Below are 12,182 nucleotides of genomic sequence, written 5' to 3'. Positions count from 1 at the left end.
CCCCCAGATATTCTCGTAGTGGTTCATCTTGCCTCTTTTCATGTACACGCTTCGCTCCATAAGGATTACAAAATTAACTCTATTTGCAAATTCCTTCCTAGTGGGAGGATCTTCATCTAACCAGTGCAATGTGATAGTCTTCCTTGCAAAATGGTAGCATGTTTGAAGGCAGAGGGGAAGGTACCAGACGATAACAATACGTTGAAGAGATGGGTTAGGGCTGGAATGAGCATGTTAGTGAGGCTGGGGAGCAGGTGAGAAGGGATGGGGTCAAGTGCACAGGTGGTGAAGTGTGATTTGGAAAGGAGGTGAGTAAGTTCTCCTTCAGTGATGTTGGATAGGGAAGTTATTAGGGAAGGGCAGAGGTCTGGTATATGGGGTGGTTGGGGTGGTGGAACAGTAAAGGTTTGCCTTGTTTGGTCGATCTTGTTTTTGAAGTAGGTAGCAAAGTCTTCAGAAGAGATGAGGAGAGTTGGAGGTGAGAGTGGTGGGCGGAGAAGAGGGTTAAATGTGCTGAACAGTTGTTTTGGGTTGTAGGATAGTGAGGATACAAGGTTAGTGAAATAGGTCTGTTTAGCAGAAGTGAGGGCTAGTTTGAAGGCAAGTGTAGCTTGTTTGACAGCAGTGAAGTTGTTTGGCAGGCGTGTTTTCTTCCAACGCCGCTCTGCGACCCTCATTGCTTGTAGGAGTTTTTGGTGAGGTTGTTATGCCAGGGTTGCCTATTGATTCGTCGCACTTTGCCATGCATGAGAGGGGCGACTGAGTCTATGGCTGATGTGAAGGTGGAGATATAGAAAGCGGTGGCGCTGTGTCGTGGAGTGAATATATGGAGGACAGGTGTAGAAGAGAGTTTGAGAGTCTATGAATGTCTAGGTATGCAAGGTTTCTGCGAAGATGTGGTAATGGCTCGACATGGGGGGCAGGTGAGGAGGACAAGGATGAGAAGGTGAATAGATGGTGGTCAGATGGGGGAAGGGAGAGGTTGTGAGTTTAGGAACAGAGGCAGGTGAAGATGAGGTCTAGTGTATGTCCGTCTGCGTCGGTGTCTGTGGAGGACCACTGAGTGAGTCCAAAAGATGAGGTAAGGGCCAGGGGCTTGGAGGCTGCTGGCTGGTGGGTGTCAGTATTTTTATTAAAGTAACCCATTATAATGTTGGGGATGTCAGCAGGGAGAAAGTGAAGAAGCCAGGTGGAGAATTGGTCAATGAAGACAGTGGCTGAGCCCGGTGGTCGGTATATGACAGCCATTTGAAGATTAGAGGGAGAGTAGATATGGACAGAGTGAACCTCGAAAGAAGGGAGGATAAGGGAGGGTGGGGGGTTGGATAGGGTTGAAGTAGCAGTTTTTAGAAAGAAGGAAACCCACTCCTCCGCCATGTCTGTTGCTAGAGCAAGTAGTGTGGGTAAAGTGGAGGCCACCGTAACTCAGTGCAGCAGGGGAGGCAGTGTCAGGGGGCGTCAGCCAGGTCTTAGTGAGGGCCAGGAAGGAAAGGTTGCGGGAAGTAAATAAAAAGATTGTGGATCACGTGGAGCTTGTTGCAGACGGAGGGGCATTCCAGAGTACCCCAGAGAGAGGAAGCAGGAGGGTGGGGGTCAGTGTCACAGATTTTAAGTGTGAGGGGTTGTGACAGTTTCTTTTAGTGTGAGAAGGATAGGGGTGAGCATTAGTGGGATGTATAAGGCGGGGGGTGGTGGCAGTATTGGGGGATATGTCGCCAGCAGTGAGAATGAGAAGGAAAAGGGAAAGCAGGTAGGTGAAGGAGAGCAATCGGCTTATATTATATTTTAGAAGGTGAGGTCTGAAGTTAAAGAGCAGGTCTGCGGATAAAGCGAGGTGGGGGGGTGGGAGAGAGGGGGAGATAGTTATTTGGTTTTAGGGTGCAGGGGTGAGGAGTTAGCGAAGGAGAGTGAGGTTTAGTGGAGCAGAAACAGTGAGGGCAAATGTGAATATGTTTAAAAGGAACCTGTCACCCCCAAAATCGAAGGTGAGCTAAGCCCACCAGCATCAGGCTTATCCTGATGTATCCTAAAAGATGGGAAAAAGAGGTTAGATTATACTCACCTCGGTGGGCGGTCCGATACGATGGGCGTCGCGGTCTGGTCCGGGGCCTCCAATCTTCTTACGATAATGTCCTCTTCTTGTCTTCACGCTGCGGCTCCGGCGCAGGCGTACTTTGTCTGCCCTGTTGAGGGCAGAGCAAAGTACTGCAGTGTGCAGGCGCCGGGAAAGGTCAGAGAAGCCCGGCGCCTGCACACTGCAGTTCTTTGCTCTGCCCTCAACAGGGCACATAAAGTATGCCTGTGCTGGAGCTGCCGCGTGAAGACAAGAGGAGGACATCATCTGATGAAGATAGGAGGCGCCGGACTGGACCGCGACACCCATCGGACCGGACCGGGACCGGGACCGGGACCGCCCCTGAGTATAATCTAACCTCTTTTTCTCATCTTTTAGGATACATCGGGGGCTTATCTACAGCATTCCAGATTGCTTTAGATAAGCCCCTGATGCTGGTGGGCTTAGCTCACCTTCGATTTTGGGGGTGACAGGTTCCCTTTAAAGAGCAGGGGAGGAAAAGAAGAGCAAGTAAATTTAGAAGACAGTGATTAGTCTTACCGTCTGGTCGATTTCTGGACTATTTCTGACGATTCACTTAAAAGATGTCACTTCAAATGATGTCACATCTGACTACAGTAAAGTCAAATCTGACCAGCTCCATTCAACTTATACCATTCAAGCGTCCATGAAATGGAGCCAGGTGAGAGAGGGAGGGGGAGGAGGAGGACAGTTCACAGCAGGGAACGATTAGCAGGTTGAAGTTAATAGAAACATTTGACTGCCATCAAAGGTGAAGAAAGATAGAATAAGATAGAAGGAGAGTTAGGTGTGAAGAGCATGGATATATCAATCTGCATGCAGTAAATTGGAGTATGATACATGGAATTAAAGTCAATTAAAGTCAGGGAAAAAGTAGCAGCGCACCAGGTAGAACAGAGGGGGAGAGGTGCATGGATTCAGGGGTGCAGTGGGTATTCCAGGTTAGGAGACCGTTCAAACGTACCAGATAGAACAGAGGGGGAGAGGTGCATGGATTCAGGGGTGCAGTGGGTAGCTGGCAGCGCTTTGGATGCAGCGCATGTTCGCTGTGTCCAAAGCGCTGCCATCCATTGAACGCAGGTGAATCCGCATATGTTCACTGAATCATACAGATTCACCGCGTTCAATACATTCTATTGGTAAAATTTATCTTGCGGAGACTCACGTCTCTGCAACTGAAATTGACATGCTGTGGTCTGGAGAGACATGCTGCACATCCATCTCCACAGGTGATCCACGAGCGTCTGTGGACATATAGTGGCCATGGGATTTCTTGAAATCCCATCCACTATGCTGGATGCTGCACCTGTACGCAGCGTCCAATCCGAAGCATTTACTGATCATGTGCACATACCCTGAAGAACTTCTTAAGTTTTGTCTACTCCCAGATGCCCATCCAAGATATGAGAATGGGCCAGATCTAATACCCTACGCCTATAGGGATCCGGCACCAACAGCTCCTTTATCTCTTCCCCTCTTGGTCTAGTGACCCGATAAAGCAGCTCCTCATTTAAAGTAAAATATGGAAACCTGGTGTCGGCCCCCTGGCTCTTGAGCAACCTGATTTATCAGTCACATTATCAAATGCCCCTTTCAATGTAAGATCTTGCAGTTTGGCAGTCCCAAAATTCACTCCATAAACCCCTACTCCGACATACCATCCTCATGGGTCACTGTCTCGTCCTCGTCACAAACAAGGAACTGAGCTACATGGGAAACTAGTCAGACAGTGGAGTCCCCCAGCCCTTCGCCCCACCTGCTGTCAGTCACTGACACGGCTCTACCTGTACATGCAGGCATGACGAGACCTGACACTTCAGAGCAACAGGCGAGGAGAAGATGCCAGGCACCTGCCGGACCGACAAGTCTCCAATGCGGATGGGATGCCAGTCGCTATTAAATTATGGTTTTTTTCGGAAATGCCGCAGAGTTAAGCATGCTTGTCTGGAATCGTGCAGCCAAAATCTGATTCACGCTGCCCATGGATCAGTCAGAATGTATCAGCTGTCAGGTTCCTTTTAAAACTGACTTAGAAAATGTCACTCCTAATTAATCTGAGTCATAAAGTTTGAATATATAGTTCCCATAAACAGTATAGAAAATTTGGTCAAACCTGGAACCGACCATGTTATATATATGGGGATCTTCTAACTCCCAAAATATTGTGGTGAAAAGAAACTTTGGGTATGTAGGATTTCAATATTTATATATAGCAGATACAACATGTTCCTTATCACTGCGCAATGAAGAGCCTGTGCTACTGACTGACATGATGACCGACTGGATGACCAACAGGATGACCGGCAGGATGACCGACTGGATGCCTGGCAGGATGACCGACTGGATGCCTGGCAGGATGACCGGAAGGATGACCGACTGGATGACTGGATAACCGGCAGGATGACCATCAAGATGTCCAACAGGATGACTGACTGGATGACCAACTGGATGACCAACTGAAAGACCACCAGGATGTCTGACAGGATGACCGACTGGATGACCGACAGGATGACCGACTAAATGACTGGGCAGATGTCCGACAGGATGTCCGACTGGATGACCAACTGGATGACCGGCAGGATGACTGGCAGGATAACCGCCTGGATGACTGGCAGGATGACCATCAGGATGTCCAGCAGGATGACTGACTGGATGACTAACTGGAAGACTGGCAGGATGTCTGACAGGATGACCGACAGGATGACCGACTAGATGACCAAGCGGATGTCCAACAGGATGATCAACTGGATGACCAGCAGGATGTCTGACAGGATGACCATCTGAATGACTGGCAGGATGACTGACTGAATGTCTGGCAGGATGACCGACTGGATGCCCAGCAGGATGACCGGAAGGATGACCGACTGGATGACCAACTGGATGACCGGCAGGATGAGCATCAGGATATCCAACAGGATGACTGACTGGATGACCAACTGGATAACCAACTGGAAGAATGGCAGGATGTCTGACAGGATGACCGACTGGATGACTGACAGGATGACTGACTAGATGACTGGGCGGATGTCCGACAGGATGTCCGACTGGATGACCAACTGGATGACCGGCAGGATGACCATCAGGATGTCCAACAGGAAGACTAACTGGATGATCGACTGGATGACCAACTGGAAGACCAGCAGGATGTCTGACAAGATGACCGACAGGATGACCGACTAAATGACCGAGCGGATGTCCAACAGGATGATCAACTGGATGACCAGCAGGATGTCTGACAGGATGACCATCTGAATGACCGGCAGGATGACAGACTGGATGCCCGGCAGGATGACCGGAAGGATGACCGGCAGGATGACCATCAGGATGTCCAACAGGATTACTGACTGACCGACAGGATGATCAACTGAATGACCAGCAGGATGTCTGACAGGATGACCATCTGAATGACTGGCAGGATGACAGACTGGATGCCCGGCAGGATGACAGACTGGATGACCGGCAGGGTGACCATCAGGATGTCCAACAGGATGACTGACTGGATGACCGACTGGATGACCGACTGGATGACCAACTGGAAGACTGGCAGGATGTCTGACAGGATGACCGACAGGATGATCGACTGGATGATCAGCAGGATATCTGACAGGATTACCATCTGAATGACAAGCAGGATGTCCAACTGGATGACTGACAGAACACTTGACAGGATGATCGACTGGATGACCAGCAGGATGTCCGACTGGATGACTGACAGGATGACTGACAGAACACCTGAGAGGATGACTGACAGGATGTCTGACAGAATACCTGAGAAGATGACTGACAGGATGTCTGACAGATTACCTGACAGGATGACTGAGATGATGTCTGACAGAACACCTGACAGGATGACTGAGTGACTGACAGGATTACTGAGAAGATGATTGTCTGGATAACTGGCAGAATGGCTGAAAAAATGACTGACTCGCTGTCTGAGTGGACGACTGACTGACAAGTTGTCTGACTGACAAGATGATTGACTGTATGACTGGCAAAAATGGAATCTCGTGTAAAGGGTAAAACTTTAGTTTTGTGAACAGCGGAACATCTTTGCATTTCATGGTGTATTTACAATATTCTAAGCTCTTCATAAAAACCCATGTCAGCCACGCAGCAGTGTGAGCTCATGCTGGTCAGCGCAGAGTGATCTCAGCTAACCAGTTGAGTTTCCGTAGTGTAGTGGTTATCACGTTCGCCTCACACGCGAAAGGTCCCCGGTTCGAAACCGGGCGGAAACACATTTAACTTTTTTTTTTCTTAAACTTTTTAAATTGAGAGTCTATTGTTACTTAGCAGAAATCTTTTCGGTACTCCTTAAGAATCGTGAATTTTACTTTTTATAACGTATAGAAGTTTTTTTTTATTGTAATGTGCACACGATGCAGATTTAGTGCAGAATTGGTGCAGAACTGCAGCAGATTTTTCTGCTGCAGAAACGCTGCAGAACTGCACTGTGATTTACAGTACAATGTAAATCAATGGGAAAAAAAAAAAGCTGTGCACATGGTGCAGAAAAATCTGCGCAGAAACGCTGCAGATTTCAAAGTGCATGTCGCTTCTTTTGTGCAGTTCTGCAGCGTTTCTGCTGCAGATTTTTCTGCACCATGTGCAGCTTTTTTTTTTCCCCATTGATTTACATTGTACTGCACAGAAACTGCATAGAAACTGCACAGAAACTGCATAGAATCTGCGCAGAAACTGCATAGAATCTGCATAGAATCTGCATAGAATCTGCATAGAAACTGCACAGAAACTGCACAGAAACTGCACAGAAACTGCATAGAATCTGCACAGAAACTGCATCAAATCTGCAGATGCAGATTTAGTGCAGAAAATTCTGCACCACATTTCCTACGTGTGCACATAGCGTAGCAATGTTTAAGGTATTTTGATCTTATGAAGCCAGAGCGACACAGGGAAATGCAGACACAAAGATAAAAGGTCAAATAAAATCCTAGGATCTGACAGGATAATACAATCTCCGGATAGCAGAGCCTTCTGTTTCTTCCATGCCTTCTGAGTAACATTACACTGTCACTGCACTTGACGTCACTACATACAGGCACAGCACATGTTCAGCCACGTTCCCTGGTGGTCTAGTGGTTAGTATTCGGCGCTCTCACCGCCGCGGCCCGGGTTCGATTCCCGGTCAGGGAAAACATTTTTTTTTTATATATATATATTTCTTAAGCTTTAGTTTATGAGCTTTTATAGACTTATAGCCTATTGGTTGCATTTTATATATCTCACATTTAAAATTTATTTAATTAATAATAATTAATTTAGACTGTTGGTCACTTTGTCTTCTGCAACTTTATTTTTGTTTTTGGCTGCTAAAGAGAAGGTTTTACAAGCGACTCATGGGTGCAGAAGACTTTTGCTACTTTTACTATGTGACTTGTACTATTAATTGTTGGTTTAAATCAGCCTCAAGATTGGTGGGGAGGGGGTCACACACCTGGAACCCCAATAAAATTGACTGTTTATCATCCTCAGCGGCGGCTGGATGTGATCAGTGTACGGAGCTTGATCAGCACTACAGCCGCACCCAGGTTGTCAGCTCTTATTGAAGTGAATAGGAGCGGAGCTGCAGTGCCTAGGAACGGCCACTACACGGTGTATGCGTCCGGCAGCAGATTGACGGAGGTGCGGAGCAAGTATCTCAAATAGATGTAATCATGGAAAGACCCCAAAAGGTGCTCGTGGGTAGGGGGTCGCCCTTCTGAGACGACTCTAAGTGGTTATGGTTAAAGGAGCACTCCAATCCAATGTGTATGCGTATAACATCCGACCCCGGGCCCGTCCGCCCGGTATATAACATCCAGCCCCTCGCCCGTCTGCCCAGTGTATAACATCTAACCCCTGGCCCGTCCGCCCGGTATATAACATCCAGCCCCTCATCCATCAGCACGGTATATAACATCCGGCACCTTGCTTTTCCGCCCAATGTATAACATCCAGCCACTCATCTGTCAGTCTGGTGTATGGCATCCAGCCCCTCGCCCTTCAACCCGCTGTATAACATCCAGCCCGTCACCCGTCTGCCCAGTGTATAACATCCAGCCCCTCGCCGCCCATCTGCCCAGTGTATAACATCTGACCCCTCGCCTGTCTGCCCAGTGTATAACATCTGACCCTTCGCCTGTCTGCCCAGTGTATAACATCTGACCCCTCGCCTGTCTGCCCAGTGTATAACATCCGACCCTTCGCCTGTCTGCCCAGTGTATAACCATACCTCCCAAGTTTTGAAGATGGGAAAGAGGGCAAATTTTAGGCCACGCCTCTGACCACACCCATTCATAACTAGTCACACCCATATCCACGTCCCAACCACACCCATTTAGCACTGCTGATCACACTGTTTCATAAAGAATAATTATAAACAAAAAAATATGGCCACACAGTGCTCCATACTGTATAATGGCCACATATGATGCTCCATACTGTATAATGGCCCCACATGATGCTCCATACTGTATAATGACCGCACATGATGCTCCATACTGTATAATGACCGCACATGATGCTCCATACTGTATAATGACCGCACATGATGCTCCATACTGTATATTGGCTGCACATGATGCTCCATACTGTATAATGACCGCACATGATGCTCCATACTGTATAATGACCGCACATGATGCTCCATACTGTATAATGGCCGCACATGATGCTCCATATTGTATAATGGCCCCACATGATGCTCCATACTGTATAATGACCGCACATGATGCTCCATACTGTATAATGACCGCACATGATGCTCCATATTGTATAATGGCCCCACATGATGCTCCATACTGTATATTGGCTGCACATGATGCTCCATACTGTATAATGACCGCACATGATGCTCCATACTGTATAATGACCGCACATGATGCTCCATACTGTATATTGGCTGCACATGATGCTCCATACTGTATACTGGCTGCACATGATGCTCCATACTTTATACTGGCTGCACATGATGCTCCATACTGTATATTGGCCGCACATGATACTTCGTACCGTATAATGGCCACACATAGCTACTCCTACACACGCAGCTGCGCTCCGTACACTTTGCACAAATGGCTCCGCTCCGTACACATGGCTCCGCTCCATACACCTCATACACACACGGCTCCACTCCATACACCTCGTACACACGCGGCTCCGCTCTGTACACCTCGTACACATTTAGCTCCGCTCCATACACCTCGTACACATTTAGCTCCACTCCATACACCTTGTACACACACGGCTCCGCTCCGTACACCTCGTACATTTAGCTCCGCTCCATACACCTCATACACACACGGCTCCGCTCCATACACCTCGTACACACATGGCTCCGCTCCATACACCTCATACACATACGGCTCTGCTCCATGCACCTCATACACACACGGTTCTGCTCCATACACCACATACACACACGGCTCCGCTCCGTACACCTCGTACACATTCAGCTCCGCTCCATACACCTCGTACACATTCAGCTCCGCTCCGTACACCTTGTACACATTCAGCTCCGCTCCATACACCTTGTACACATTCAGCTACGCTCCATACACCTTGTACACAGTCATCCTGGACTTCCTCTTCATGTTCAGTTTGTCTGAAGGCAGAGACAGTGACACCAGCGCTGACTGGCGCCGGGCATCACGTGTCACAACACATCACAGCCGCTGTAGGAATGGCGCTGGCACAGGAGGTGAGTATAGGCTTTAGTTTAAGATGAGGTTGTCCTAGTGGGAGACAATCCCTTAAAGCAGTGGACTCTTTATTAGCCCATGTGGCAACATTTCAGTTCCATATCAGGGAAATGCTCTGTTATTGATCCAAAACATTGCCATTTGGGCCAATAAAGAGTCCGCACTTTTTTCACGATTAATCAGAGAGGTGTGTGTGTGTGTGTGTGTGTGTGTGTGTATGTGTATAGTATACACACACATACTTACACACACACACATAGACACACATACTCATACACTCACACATACATTATATAGGTGAGACTGCGGTATGTACGTTATACCACTGTGTGTAATATACTGCGTCCGCTGTGTATAGCCCATATAGGCCAGCCACAGAGAGTGTGTGTGTGTGTGTATATATATATATACATACACACACACACACATATACACTGCGGCTGGCCTATATGGGCTATACACAGCGGACGCAGTATATTACACACAGTGGTATAACCTATATAACGTACATACCGTAGTCGCAGTTTCACCTATATAATGTATATAGACTGCTGTACATGCATTATATAGGTGATACTGCTACTGCGGTATATAATCGCAGTATCACTTATATACTGTATATACAACAGTCAATATACATTAGACAGGTCAAACGCCAAATGCTGCATATACAATATATATGTGACACTGTGATTGCAGTGTATAGTTCCAGTGTGTGTGTATATATATATATATATATATATATATATATATATATATATACACACACACACAGCAGTATCACCTATATAACGTATATACACATCAGTTGCAGTATTACCTATATAATGGACATGGAGCAGATGCTGGCCGGGGATTGGTGAGGAGAGCGCTGTTCTCGGACACTGGTTCTGGCCAGCATCAGACACAGTGAGGCTCGGGCGTCTGTGCACGCAGTGGCGGCCTTTTCAAACTTCTGCACAGGTCCAGGTGCGTGCGCTTTCCTGTTTTCCCTCACTGACAAAGGCCGCAACTACACGCACAAGCACGAACGAGGGCTGCGGTCATGTGGGCCGCCATGGCCGTGGTCAGTGCGGGCACAGAGAGAGTGCGCACGAAGGCCTGTGCAGAGGATTTGAGGGGCGGGCGACCCATTTTGTAGCTCAGAGTGCTCCCGGCCCCGTCGCAGCTGCGACCACGGTACGTACGCCCCTGATAGTTGTATACCATAGGCACAGATACACAGTATTATATACACTGGACGGATCAATCCTGCACCTGGCCCTGGCCATACATGCACTGTATATATACGGGGCCATGTATATAGCATGTGATGTCCAGTCACAGGTTCAGGCGTGATCACTCCAGTGCTGGATTCTGCAGACAGTCTCTGGTCACTATCAGTATAGGGAGATTTATTGCAGGAGACTGAACGTTCCTGCAGTCTGGTGACCCTGGAGCCGATGACCTGGCACTGACAGGGTGACCCTGAAAGTTCAGACTCCTGCAATAAATCTGTGAACATCAGTAGAGCGGCCGCTAATACTATAGAGGCACACACACGGCCCTGGACTTATCGGGAGGTGAGCAGCAGCGTCCATCTCCTCACCGCACAGAGAGCTGAAGGTACTCACTGATGTGTGAGCCGTCCACCAGCTCCTCTCCTGCAGGTAGATGCAGCCATGATCCCTCTTCAGGAGGCCGCACACAGGGAGCAAGGGGCGGGTCTGCTCCACTGGGATACAGCTGGCCAGGACACAGAGAACAGCGCCGGCCACCAGCAGCCCGAATCGCTGCTAAGTGACCGGCCCGTCTGCCCAGTGTATAACATCTGACCCCTCGCCGCCCATCTGCCCAGTGTATAACATCTGACCCCTCGTCCATCTGCCCAGTGTATAACATCCAGCCCCTCGCCCGTCTGCCCAGTGTATAACATCTGACCCCTCGCCGCCCATCTGCCCAGTGTATAACATCTGACCCCTCGTCCATCTGCCCAGTGTATAACATCTGACCCCTCGCCGCCCATCTGCCCAGTGTATAACATCTGACCCCTCGTCCATCTGCCCAGTGTATAACATCCAGCCCCTCGCCCGTCTGCCCAGTGTATAACATCTGACCCCTCGCCCGTCTGCCCAGTGTATAACATCCGATCCTTCGCCCGTCTGCCCAGTGTATAACATCTGACCCCTCGTCCGTCTGCCCAGTGTATAACATCTAGCCCCTCGCCCGTCTGCCCAGTGTATAACATCTGACCCCTCGCCCGTCTGCCCAGTGTATAACATCTGACCCCTCACCCGTCTGCCCAGTGTATAACATCTGACCCCTCACCCGTCTGCCCAGTGTATAACATCTGACCCCTCACCCATCTGCCCAGTGTATAACATCTGACCCCTCACCCGTCTGCC

At 48.7% G+C, this 12,182-nt stretch overlaps 2 non-coding genes across 2 annotated transcripts; both read left to right on the top strand.

Moving 5' to 3' along the window:
* The first annotated feature begins 6,260 nt into the window (after positions 1 to 6,260).
* Positions 6,261 to 6,333, top strand: TRNAV-CAC (transfer RNA valine (anticodon CAC)). Its single transcript has one exon. It is a non-coding gene; the product is annotated as a tRNA-Val (tRNA).
* Positions 6,334 to 7,180: 847 nt separating this feature from the next.
* TRNAE-CUC (transfer RNA glutamic acid (anticodon CUC)) lies at positions 7,181 to 7,252 on the top strand. The gene has a single exon. It is a non-coding gene; the product is annotated as a tRNA-Glu (tRNA).
* Positions 7,253 to 12,182: the final 4,930 nt, after the last annotated feature.

This window comes from Ranitomeya variabilis, chromosome 5, assembly GCF_051348905.1.
Source record: "Ranitomeya variabilis isolate aRanVar5 chromosome 5, aRanVar5.hap1, whole genome shotgun sequence".
Lineage (NCBI taxonomy): Eukaryota > Metazoa > Chordata > Amphibia > Anura > Dendrobatidae > Ranitomeya > Ranitomeya variabilis.
This window is presented reverse-complemented; position numbering and strand designations above follow the sequence as displayed.